Below are 13877 nucleotides of genomic sequence, written 5' to 3'. Positions count from 1 at the left end.
TGCAATGGGGCGAAGGGACAGTGGGGCTGTGGGATGTCAGGACAATGAGACTGTGCAATGATGAGGTGATGGGAGGATGGACGATGGACCTGTGGGACGGTATGGTAGTTGCAGGATGGGATGATGGGATGAGGGTGTGATGGGACGATGGGACAATGGGACTGTGGGATATCAGGATGACAGGACACTGGGACGATGGGGTGATGGGACCGTGGGACTGTGGGTCGATGGTGCAATGGGATGATGGGAGGATGGGGCAATGGGAGAATGGGATGGTGGGGCCATGGGACATTCGGGCTGTAGGATGTCAGGATGATGGGACTGTGGGACGATGGGGAGATGGGACTTCGAGAAGATGGGAAGATGAAGTGATGGGTCAATGGAGCAATGGGATGTCGGGATCACAGGACGATGGGATGTTGGAGTGACAGGGCAATGGTACGACAGGATGACAGGATGACAGGATGATGGGGTGACCTGGCAATGGATGGAGGGAACATGGGATGATGGAGTGACAGAATGTTTGGGTGATGGGAGGATGGGGCGATGGGATGATGGGAGCATGGAGTGCTGGGACCATGGGAGGATGGAGCGATGGGATGATGGGGCAATGAGAGGATGGGACAATGGGACCATGTTGCAATGGGGCGATGGGATGATGAGGCTGTGGGATGTCAGGCTGATGGGACTGTGGGATGATGGCGCGATGGGACTTCAAGAAGTTGGGACACTGAAGCAATGGGGCGATGGGATGTTGAGATCATTGGATGATAGGATGATGGGACGATGGGATGATTGGGCAATGGAGCAATAGGGCTACAGGGTGATAAGGCGATGGGGCCATGGGGTGACCTGGCAATGAGATGAAGGGAACATAGGACGATGGGATGATGGAGTGATTGGGTGATGGGATGATGAGGCGATGGGAAGATGGGGCTGTGGGATGTCAGGACTGTGGGATGGTGGGGCGATGGTACGTCAAGAAAATGGGATGATGAAGTGATGGGGCGATGGGGTGACAGGGCTACCGGGCGATGGGACAACCAGATGATGGGATGACAGGTTGACCCTAGGACAGGACCATGGTGTGATCTTGTGATGGGATGAAGGGAACTTGGGACGATGGGGAGATGGAGTGATTGGAGTACTGTGTCAATGCAACATGGCAGCTGACTTCTACCAGAGTGATAAAAGAAAGATAGACGTGGAGAAGGCAGTACATTGTTTTAGAAATTGCACACAATCTTTCAGCCATATGCTATGTATATAACATTAGAGAGAGGAGCTGCAACATCCGGCACATAAGGGGAGAGACAGGAAGGTTTGAGGCAGTTTGTGGGTATCTTTTAAAACAACCACAACTGCGGGGCATCTGACTGGCTCAGTCAGTAGAGCATGCGGCTCTTGATCTCAGGGTCATGAGTTCAAGCCCCACGTTGGATGTAGGAGATTGCTTTAAAAACAAAAACAAAAAACCCCATAACTGAAGACATAGGATTCCTAAGGTAGACTATTCCCTAATGTAGAAGGTTGTTGTGGAGATGGGAAGCCATCACTATGACAGGTGATACTACAAGTGTTCAAAGGATAGTGTGGGATTTACTGGGTATGGGCTTTGAGGAATTTGAGGATTCGAGGATGACATCTGTGTCTCTATGTCTGGCAGAAGGATGGGTCCACTCACATGGAAGGGGAACACAGGAAGAAGAGCAGGCCTTAAGGGCAAGAAAGGTTGAAAATAGATGTCTGATGCTGCACATGGTAAGTGGAGATGTTCTAGGGTAGCAGGTAGAAATCTGGGTCTAATGTTTGGCGATATGACTCTGGGTGAAGACACACCTGGAAGTCATAATCATAGAGAAGACATTCAGAACTATTTGGGAGGTTGAGATTGTATGTGCAGAGAAGATGGATTGTGGCGCCTAGCATAAAATTTCAAAGACCCCCAAGGACCTGGCCCCCTCCCCCAACAGCCAATGGCCCTTGGGGTCCCTCCCACCCTCTGCCTCCAGCACCTCCCCAGCCCCCCTTTGCCTGCCTTCCTCCAGCTCACAAGTCCATTCTCCTGACATCTGGTTTCTGTTGTGAATGGCAAGTCATTTCGGTATTCTATTCTTATAGGTCATGGGCTGGGAGCTTTTGGATCTTGGGAGTAATTTTCTCCCCACAGGGCCACGCTTCCCTCAGCAAAGACTGACCCTGCACTCAGGGTCTGCTCCCGCAGTTCCTTAGTGTGTTAAAACCTCTACCTCTTCCTAGCCTGGGCTCCCTACCCGCTTTTAGCCTTGGGAGGCACCTGGCAAACAGAAAGTTGGCCAGTAGTAAGAACACCTGGGGAAAGCAGGGGTAGGGACTGAGCTGGCAGGGTTATGTGAACTCTAAGGTTAAGCTTCCCTGCCCCTAACTACTTCTGTCCAAGCTTTGCGCAGTGGCAGGATCACAGCCAATGGGGCGCGATTATTGCTAATTGAAAACTACTTCTGTCCACAATATTTATTTTCTATTCATTCTCTTTCACTGTGCCTCTATCATTTGCAACTGAAATAATCACGAGTAAGGCAATTTCTGCAGCACTGCTCTGTAAGTGTCATTTTTCTCAATGTGAAGACTTATAATCCAAACAGAGGGGTTATTGGTCCCTTTACTATCAATACACAATGTCTAAGGCAGAGACAAGGGAACATTACCGACACTCCCTTTCAGAACGAGGTGAAGCAGAAAGCACACAGCGCTCCCTGGTCTATTGTAAATCTGACATCCATTAGGGCAGGTGGTGTTGGTTTTCAGATTGGGGCTCAGGCCAACTCTCTGGGAGTTACTCTCCATGGCTGATTTTTCTCCTCTCTGTGCTTCTTGGTTCTGCCTTTTAAGTTATCCTTCCTTTTCCATAAGAAGTGGCTCGTGTTTCTACTGTGTTGGCTTCTCAACCTTCTTCCTTTCCAGAAAAGTTTGGCACTCCAAAGGCCTCTTTATTTTGTGTTCTCTTACTCAGTCTAAACTGATAGGTTACTTTAAAAATTTCGTGGGTTGGCTGTATATCGATTTATAATGAATGTCATTAGATAGTAGGCACACCCACAAATCTCTTCAAATACACCCTTTTTCACTTCCGGCTCCCCACCAGGCTGAAACAATAATTGGGTCTCTTAGCGTCCTCTTGCTTAATGGCAAGAATCTGTGAGGCATTCCTTTATGATCCATAGAGGCCATGTGTTTGTTTGAAAATCTACAAGGCACGACCTTAAATCTTTCTTAAGTGTTGAAAGATTTTACAGTCTCTTCCTCAGTCTCTTCCTCGGTCTGATCTGATAAATAGGGTTTGTTATTTACTTATTTTTTTCATCATTCCACTCCGATACAAACTATCCCTATTACTATGGCTTTGAAACAAATTATTCTAAAATGCATGATCCTAGGGGCGCCTGGGTGGCTCAGATGGTTAAGCGTCTGCCTTTGGCTCAGGTCATGATCCCAGGGTCCTGGGATCGAGCCCCGCATCGGGCTCCCGGCTTAGCGGGGAGCTTGCTTCTCTCTCTGACCCTCTCCCCTCTCATGCTGTTTCTCTCTCGCTCGCTCTCTAAAAAATAAATAAAATCTTTAAAAAAATAAATAAATAAAATGCATGATCCTAAATCACAAGTGTCTTATTCTCACAGGTTCTGCGAGCCAGGGATTTGAAGGAATGGCTTATCTCTGCTGCCCAGCTGGAGCCTCAGCTTGGAACCCGCCCCACCGGATGGCGGGGTCTGACTGGACAGTTGGTAGGCATTTTCACCGGTATGTCTGATGCTTACATGTCTCAGCTATGATCTCGGCCGGCACTGGGTACGGGAGCACCTCGCTGGAACTTCTCCTTGAGGCCTGGTTTTTCTGACAGACTGGTGGGCCCAGCACAGTTGCACTGTTTACATGGGGACTGAGGGCTCAAAAATGAGGGTCCCAGTGACAAGCTGCATCATCTTTCATGACCTAACCCAGTGGTTCTCAGTGAGAATGATTTTGTCCCCCAGGGGACTTTTGGCAATGTCTGGAGACATTTTTGGTTGTCGAAACTGAGGAGGGGGCTTCCACTGGCACCTAGTGGGTGTAAGCCACGGATGCTGCTAAATATCCCACAGTGCGTGGGGCAGGGCCCGCCAGAGAACTGTCTGGCCTCAAGTATCAGTAGTGTCAAGTGTGATAAACTCTAACATAATCGTGGAAGTCACGCAACGTTATTTCTAACAAATTCTTTTATAAGCAATTTCCAAGCCCTCCCGTATTTAACGGGAGGTGAATTAGATTCAACCTTTCGAGAAATGGCGAAGTTCTCAAGACGCGTGCAGGATGGGAAGTACTCTTGTGGCCATCTTTGGAAGGCAGTCTGTCACAGAGTCTCCCTGTGATTTCTCTTGCTCTTCAGTGATTTTTGTCGTTCTCACCCTGTAGGTTGTGTGTTTTCCGCTCTTAGAAGCCAAGCCTATCAAATCTGTTTGTCATCTTCCACGTCTTCAAAATCAGTGTTTCCAATAGTGCTCTTCTCACTTCAAGGGACTTGGGTGCAAGATGTGATCACATTGCTGATTTTTTAATATTCAAAATATCTACATGATAGCTATGAGAAAGTAACGGACACACTTTCTTTGTTACAGATTTCCCCCATCCTCGTTTTTTTCTTTTCACATTAGTCTAAGAAAGAAGAGATTTTTGTTTCTAAAATCTCTCATACTTAAAAAACAGTTTAAAATATTATTCATGTGTAGGGCGCCTGGGTGGCTCAGTTGGTTAAATGACTGCCTTCGGCTCAGGTCATGATCCCAGGGTCCTGGGATCGAGTCCCGCATCAGGCTCCCCCTGCTCTGTGGGGAGCCTGCTTCTCCCTCTGCCTCTGCCTGCCATTCCCCCTGCTTGTGCTCTCTCTCTCTCTCTGTCAAATAAATAAATAAAATCTTAAAAAAATATTATTCATGTGTATAAAATAAAAGGGGCATCTGCCAGCCTCCTCACCCCCACCCCTCAAAATTTAGCACCAAATTATCTTCTTTCTGACCACTGACAGCAGAGATGGGGCTGAAGATTGTGCTTATTCTCTCTGGTTACTCTCACACTCCTTCCTTTCCTGGAATGTAATGAAGCCTAGCAGGTGTAGACTGACAGCAACAGATCTACAGTCAAACCAAGTCAGATTTCTTAACTTCTGCTGTGAGAGCATTCACCATAAAGAATCATGATAAAGTTCAGTAGGAAGAGGTAGAAAGGGGATTCTTATAGGATTTGAACTCGGACTACATGATTCTAAGGAAATCGGGGAAAAGAATATCAGCTCTGGACGACAGTGCTTGAGCTGGTGTGAACTAGTGTTTCTCCTGGAGGTTCTAGGAACACGGTGGAGCTGGGGTAGTCATCTTGGTAAGAAAGCAATAATCACTCAGAAGCTGAGAGGATTGTGTGTCATGGGCCACGGGACTGAGGAGAATCCTGTTCCTATTTCCTTGGAAACTATAATGCCAGAAAAAAATGTGGAATGTAGCAGATGAAAACTCGCTATACGAAGCTTTGCATTTGGGTGGGAAATTGGGTTGCTGTTCTATTGTGTCCAAGTGGCCATGTGGCTCAGGGTCTTCAAAAAGAGGATACTCAGAAATACACTATCAAACAGACACTAATCTATAATGTGAGAGAACAATGTTTCTCAGTACTATATCCTTGATATTAATAAAAGTAGTTTTTGCAGGTCAAATGCCCAATTTGGGTAGGATAATAGAATTATTGGGACTATGGAAGAGGTTAGGTCTGGGGTGTGAAGTCATTCCTAAGGGCTGGACAAGGCTGTTATGGAGTTAGACTATTGCTGAGAGTTTTTTCTCTGTGCCCTTGGTCTCCTGAAAGCCGACAGTGGGTGGGTGGGGGTTATATAGTAAAGTGGACTAGAGAAAAACCAATCACTCTTTCTGTGTAGGTATGGAGCTTAGGAATAGCAGGTTCTGCATGTTTCTTGTGCCCTGATGGCACCATCTTTAGTCATGTCCCTAATGGCATCCTGAACATTTGCATGATTAAGTATTCAAAAACTGCCCGTTTCTTCAAACAGAATGGCTGGATCCTATGACATCACTGAAGTGTAGTAACTACCCCAGGGAAGTACAATTATGGACCAGAATGATCAGTTGTTTTCATGATTTTTTTAAAAAATAAAACATCTAGCTAGTGACTTGTTTATAGTTCAGGATTGGTTCATAGCTATAATAAGATGGCTAATTCTGTCATTCTCCTGAATAAAGCCCCCTCCCTGCTCCTGCTTCTGCATGAGACCAAGGCTTCAGCACACTTAAGTCATTCTTAAAGTTATAATCCTGATTGCTACTTAGATCTTGAAGGGCTTCTCTTTTCTGCACTAATAGATATACCACATAAGCAGGCTAGTGTTCACTGTGAGTGTTGACTAGCAGGAAGTGCCCAGCAGGGAATCCTCATCGATTTCTAGACACTGGAGCTAAGTTGAGAGGGATCTTCTTGAGTTTGGTCTACACATTGAGGTTTTCCCAAATGATAGCCATGAACCTGTTGCACATGGCTGAATTAGCTACCAGATAAGTGGTGAGGGTGAATATAGAATATATTGAAACCCAAGAAGTGAAGGAAGTGGACAGTGTCAGTGGAATCCATAACGTACTCCCCTTGCAGGATAAAGTAAACAATTCAGGGCCTGGGTGAGCTCATCAAGGGAGAGCAGCCTTGAAGGTTAGAAAACTCTTTCCCCAGTCTTTGAGCTTAAGCGACATCTTCAAGTGTTATCTGTATACATGATAGATGGAAGGTTTTGTGAAATCTGTGATTTACTCATCTAGAGAAGGATGGAGACATTAATTAAAAAAAACTAGTAAAAATTTTGCCTCGTATGAAGAAATAAATGTTATTACTGACTCTAGGATTCTATATTGAGTATGTTTTGGTTAATGATTTACCATGAATTAGAAAGTTTTTACGAATCATGAATTCCTGGATGGAAGAATGTTTCCTTCACTTCTAAGTGACAAACTATGCTTCCCAACTAGGATAAAGTTGTCAGCAAAAATTAGACCTGCCGTTTGACCCACACATAAACAGATGGTGCTGACTGGGGCTCTTGGGTGAAAGGTGGCAAAGGATGATAAACCTCTACCTATATAGTAACAGCTTTCTGGAAGATGGGCCAGTAAACAGCCAAAATACTCTATGGACTTAGAAGTGAGGATGGGGCTGTACACGAAACATCTGACCTTAGCTGCTGTCATCAGCTTTCTACTCATCTTGTTCTAAGACTGCATGAAATATAACCTTGTTCCTTCAGCTCTATCTAGAAAAGAAACATGGGACTACGCTTGATAGCCTTCAGGAGGCATCAGTAAGAATTCACCTGTTTTCTTTATTTGGGTCCTTTCTGTTTTCTTTTTGGTAAGTCTGGCCAGGGACTTATCAATCTTATTAATTCTTTCAAAGAACCAGCTCCTAGTTTCACTGATCTGTTCTACTGTTCTTTTGGTTTCTATTCCATTGATTTCTGCTCTGATCTTTATTATTTCTCTTCTGCTGGGTTTCAGCTTTATTTGCTGTTCTCTCTCCAGCTCCTCTAGGTGTAGGGTTAGGGTGTGCATTTGAGACCTTTCTTGTTTCTTGAGAAAGGCTTGCATTGCTCTATACTTTCCTCTTAGGACTGCCTTTGCTGCATCCCAAAGATTTTGAACAGTTGTGTTTTCATTTTCATTGGTTTCCATGAATTTTTTAAATTCTTCTTTAATTTCCTGGTTGACCCATTCATTCTTTAGTAGGATGCTCCTTAGCCTCCATGTATCTGAGTTCTTTCCAACTTTCCTCTTGTGATTAAGTTCTAGTTTCAAAGCATTGTGGTCTGAAAATATGCAGGGAATGATCCCAATCTTTTGGTACCGGTTGAGACCTGATTTGTGACCCAGGATGTGATCTATTCTGGAGAATGTTTCATGGGCATTAGAGAAGAATGTGTATTCTGTTGCTTTGGGATGGAATGTTCTGAATATATCTGTGAAGTCCATCTGGTCCAATGTGTCATTTAAAGCCCTTTATTTCCTTGTTGATCTTTTGCTTAGATGATCTGTCCATTTCGGTGAGGGGGGTGTTAAATTCCCCTACTATTATTGTATTATTGTCGATGTGTTTCTTTGATTTTTGTTATTAATTGGCTTATATAATTGGCTGCTCCCTTGTTAGGGGCATAGATATTTACAATTGTTAAGATACAGGGGTGCCTGTGTGGCTCAGTCATTAAGCGTCTGCCTTCGGCTCAGGTCATGATCCCAGGGTCCTGGGATTGAGCCCTGCATCGGGCTCCCCACTCCGCAGGAAGCCTGCTTCTCCCCCTCTCACTCTCCCTGCTTGTGTTCCCTCTCTCGCTGTGTCTCTCTCTGTCAAATAAGTAAAATCTTAAAAATAAATAATAAATAAATAAATAAATAAAGTAACTAAAATTGTTAAGATACAAATGTAGTGATCCAAAGGGGCACGTGCACCCCAATGTTTATAGCGGCAGTGTCCACAATAGCCAAACTATGGAAAGAGCCAAGATGTCCATCAACAGATGAATGGATAAAGAAGATGTGGTATATGTACACAATGGAATATTACACAGCCATCAAAAAATTGAAGTCTTGCCATTTGCAACAACATGGATGGAACTAGAGGGTATTATACTAAGCGAAATAAGTCAATCAGAGCAAGACAATTATCATATGATCTCACTGATACAAGGACTTTGAGAAACAAGACAGAGGATCATAGGGAAAGGGAGGGAAAAATGAAACAAGACAAAACCAGAGAGGGAGACAAACCATAAGAGACTCTTAATCTCAGGAAACAAACTGAGGGCTGCTGGAGTGGAGGGGGGTGGGAGGGAAGGGGTGGCTGGGTGATAGACATTGGGGAGGGTAGGTGCTATGGTGAGTGCTGTGAATTGTGTAAGACTGTTGAAACAGACCTGTACCCCTGAAACAAATAATACATTATATGTTAAAAAAAGTTAAAAAAAGAAAAAATCCTATAGATGTCCCAACATAAAAGATTATTTCTGCGTATGATATAATCTTCTTCAATAAAATATCTTTGATATAAAAAAAGAATTCACCTGTTTTCAGTCATATCCATCCTGAGGAAAAGAATGCTTTATGTATGAGAATATTTTACTCTGGGATAATATTTTGGAGAATTAGAAATGGGTAGTTATGCCACTCTTACTGTTCCGATAGCCAAGAAACAGGCTTTCTTTGAGCCCATGGATGGTACTCTGAAGAATTTGAATCAGCTGGTTCAGAAGTTATTGTGTGGTTGTGTAAGTATGTTGCTGTCCAGGCTGAGTGAAAGCTCTGTGGCTGGAGCAGTGATCTGATCCTAGCATCCACATGGGCAAGGCAATATAAAAACCCTTAGAATATTATAAGTTTGTCAGATTTATTTATACCTGGATATATTGCATATTACATTCTTTGTTATTGCAAAATATTTACTGTCTTCATGATGAGGCTCTTTGCTAAAAAAAATTAAAAAGGAATGGGAATGTGCCCCCCCCACCCGAAAGCATACAGTAGTGGGTGTGGATGCTTAGATAAAATGTTGCAGACTTTTGGGGCACCTGCCTGACCCCGTCGGTGAAGCCTCCCACTCTTGGTTTGGCTCAGGTCATGATCTCAAGGTCGTGGGATCAAGCCCCTTGTGGGGCCCCAAGCCCAGAGCGGGAGTCTGCTTAGGATTCTCACCCTCTCCTTTCCCCTCTGCTCCCCTCCCCCACAACCCATGTTCGGTACCTTTTTGCATGCTCTAAAATAAATAAATAAAATCCTTTAAAAATGTTGCAGACTTTAGATATTTGGCAATTTATATGAATTAATCAATCAAATAAAGGTCAAAGCAATTTAAATGTGTATTTTTATGTGATGTCAAAAAATACATTCTCTTTGATTATCTGACCCATTATATCCACCAAGAGTTATAGGCTTTATATATTTAAATAATTTTATTTATTTATTCATTTGAGACAGAGAGAGAGAGAGCAGGAGCAGTGGGGAGAGGCAGAGGAAGAGGGAGAAGCAGACTCCCTGCTGAGCAGGGAGCCCGATGTGCGGCTCGATCCCAGGACCCTGGGATCATGACCTGAGCTGAAGGCAGACACTTAACCATCTGAGCCACCCAGGCGCCCCGGGTTTTATATATTTAATTAGGTAATTGAGTATGATGTGAAGACTTGATGCTACAAAAATTTGTGTTTTTTGTCATTACTGGGATTTTGGGGTTTTGTTGTTTTTAAGGGGTACATTTTCTGGAATCTATCTAAAACGAGGACTTTTAATTGCAATCAGTAGATGGCAGAATAATATCAATCCCTAGAAAGTGATTGCTCAGAGACTGTTACAAGAAAATAGAGGAATGAACCTATTTTTCATGCATTTGGTTAAGGAACACTTCACCAGTTCTGCACTGTGAACAATTTAATGAACAAAAGCAAGAATATCTCTCTTTAGCAAAGAAATTAGAAAACTACAATCACCCCTATTAAAATCACCTACAAGACACGATGACTTGTGTCACTACTATAATTTCGCTGCAAGTATTAACCAATGTTTCAAGTTATGATACAAATCATATGAAACAAGGTTTTTATACTATGCAGATAATATGATTCGTTAAGGTGAAAACACAGGAGAATCCACCCAAAAATCTGGTACGAATCAATGGACTGATGTTTCATCCAAAAACTTAAGAATCAATGACAGTGATGATGACAAAAAACCAACATGCTAAAACCATGCCATTTCCTACTACCGCTGCAATAAAGTTTGGAATACAATGTGAAAACAAAATCTCATTCAAAACAGCAATCTATACCAAAGACAACATGAAGAAAAGGTCATTGGAACTGAAGAAAGGGACCCTAAATGACCCATATAAGATTTTATTGTAGGGGCACCTGGGTGGCTCAGTCGTTAAGCGTCTGCCTTCGGCTCGGGTTGTGATCCCGGGGTCCTGGGATCGAGCCCCACATCGGGCTCCCTGCTCGGCGCGAAGCCTGCTTCTCCCTCTCCCACTCCCCCTGCTTCTGTTCCCTCTCTCACTGTGTCTCTCTCTGTCGAATAAATAAATAAAATCTTTAAGAAAAAAAAGATTTTATTGTATGATTTTAAAAAGCATAAAATTTCAGTGAGAAAGTAAAAATCATTCAAAAAGTGGTGATGGGACAATTGGGATAGTAATTTGAAAACATACATTAGATTTTATGCTAGAAGTCTAGTGAAAAGTGACATTCATAACAGTAATATAAAATACTAAGATAATTATACCATATCATGGTGTGAAAAAAATACACAGGAAAATATTAAAAAATGACAATGGAAAAAGTAATTTCAATACATTACCAAAAAAGCCTTGCAAATTAAGACATATACTCAAAGAAAAAAGATGGGAAAATACCGTAAGCAGAGACTAATATTAATGTGAAAGGAATTTTTGGAAAATTTATTTTAAAGGGGGCGCCTGGGTGGCTCAGTCGATTAATCATCTGCCTTTGGCTCGGGTCATGATCCCAGAGTCCTGGGATCAAGCCCCACATCGGGCTCCCTGCTCCGCGGGAAGCCTGCTTCTCCCTCTCCCACTCCCTCTGCTTGTGTTCCCTCTCTGTGTCTCTGTCAAATAAATAAAATCTTTAAAAAAAAAAGAAAAAAGAAAATTTATTTTAAAAATTCATGTTCACTTCAATCAGAAAGAAGAAAAGCAATTTGAACAAGAGATAAGCAGTAAACGCTCCCTTAGCAAGTTAAGAATTGGCACTGATAAAGCAATTGGATAAAGTACGAGAAATATGACATCAGTACTATGTAAAAAAAATGCAAAATTATCACTAAAAGTTCAAAATGCAAAAAGATGGACATATTTGACTGCATTAAATGGAATGGGTGAAGGTAGTCAAAAGGAACAAACTTCTAGTTATAAGATAAATTAGGATGTAACATACAGCATGTGACTAGTTAATAATACTGTTGTATATTTGAAAGTTGCTGAGAGTAAATCTTAAAATGTTCTCATTCCAAGAAAAAAATTTGAACCTACGTGTGGTGATGAATATTACTTACACTGATTGTGGTGATCATTTCACAGTATATATATATATAACACACACACACATATATGTATCAAATCATTATGTTGTGAACCTTGACTAATACATGTCCATTATATCTCAACTATATGAGTAGCCCTGCCCCCATAAAAATGCCATAAATTGAGAAAAAAAGTCTTTGCAGCAAATAAGACATTTAAAGCAAAAGACAGGAACAAATGATTCACAAGTGAAGAATGCACATGCTCAATAAACAAAAATTTCAGTGTTGTAATAAAAAATATATTAACTCAAAACAAGAAAACTAGAACGGTAAAGATTTCCTTCGAAATAATCACTAAACACATTCTGCTGGAAATGCATATTGGCACACTCTTGGAATATTTTTCAAGAGCCTACACTATTTGACTCAGATTTTACTTCTTTAGAATTTATCAGAGTCAGACATGGACAGAATTTTATGTAGGAATATTAAATCTTGCTCAACTTATAATGATGAAAACTTAGGGTATTTAAATATACACTCATAGGGAAATGGAAAAAAATATGAAGGTACATTCATGAGTGGAAAATTGTACAGACATTTAATACTTTCTAAGAAAAATAACCTATGAAGATCATTAAAACTAAAGTAAAAAATTATGATGCAAAATGCCAACTTTATTAGTACCAACTATCCTTTACTAAATGCTTCCCTGCGCATATCTTATGCTAATCACTTTGTAACATTCTCTACTTGTAATTCTGATACAGATACAACAATTATTAACACTCACCTTAATGCCATAGACAAAAGGGTAAACTTTAGCTTTGAGAGCTTACCTACCCCAGGGTTTTTCAGTTAATAACTGGTTGAGCTGTGGATAGGCCATTGGTTTTATTTCTCTTGGTGGTATGTTTCTGTAGTTTTGAATTAAATGTTCTATAGGAGCATGTTTTGTCTTTATAATTCAAAACATGATTGAATGTGTTTGCTTTACGGGTAAACTACAGGAATTCTGTTGGCAAGAAGGGAAAAAAGAGAAGTAAGGATTTGAGTAAAAATAGAATGTTTTTCTTAATGCACATGTATTTGATAATTAGGAAAAAAGCACATTATTTTGTAATATATACATATTTTATAAAGCCTGGAGAAAAAGTCATAATGATAGCAGTGTACGTGTTTCAAAGTTGGATTTATTTCCTTTTATCATCCAGATTTTAGGTTAGGGTCTAGCGTATTTGAAAAATATTTGACAAATGTCTGTACCTATGTATATGCATAATATACCCAGTATTAACAGAAGTTACCCTTGGCATTTGGAAATCATTGATAATTTACACTTTCCACTTTTATTTTCCTGTACTTTGTATAACACAATTACTTCTATAATCAGAAAACTAACAAACATTAATTTTGAAACTTAGAAAAATAAAAATAATAAACATTAAAAAATATCTAATGTGTTTGCAGTTTCTCCTTTTCTTCTAGTCTTAATTTTCTGTAAGAAATTATTAGCCTATGAAAATAAAGTCTCTTTCCAGTCATTTCAAAGCCACTGAAAATTTCTTTATCTATAAGCAAGGAATTCCAGATATAATTAGTAGCATCAGCATATCATCAGTCAGCTACTCTGTGACTGCCAAGACAGCTGTCCACTACAGAAAATTCTAAAAGGGTGAGAGGTGGAGCATGTGAGGCTGGAGGTAGGGGATATAGGTATAATTACCTTATCTGGTTAAGCAGTTTTTAGCTAGTTACAAAGCAACAGAGTCAACTGTAATAGAAGGCAAAAACCTT

The 13877-nt window shown here is 41.3% G+C and overlaps 1 pseudogene; it reads left to right on the top strand.

Moving 5' to 3' along the window:
* Positions 1-2417: 2417 nt before the first annotated feature.
* LOC117999092 lies at positions 2418-2582 on the top strand (annotated as a pseudogene).
* The last annotated feature ends 11295 nt before the right edge of the window (positions 2583-13877 follow it).

The sequence above is a fragment of the Mirounga leonina genome, unplaced genomic scaffold, assembly GCF_011800145.1.
Source record: "Mirounga leonina isolate KUSES-001 unplaced genomic scaffold, KU_Mleo_1.0 Mir_447, whole genome shotgun sequence".
NCBI lineage: Eukaryota > Metazoa > Chordata > Mammalia > Carnivora > Phocidae > Mirounga > Mirounga leonina.
The sequence above is the reverse complement of the archived record's forward strand: the minus strand, read 5'-3'. Positions and strand labels throughout refer to the sequence as shown.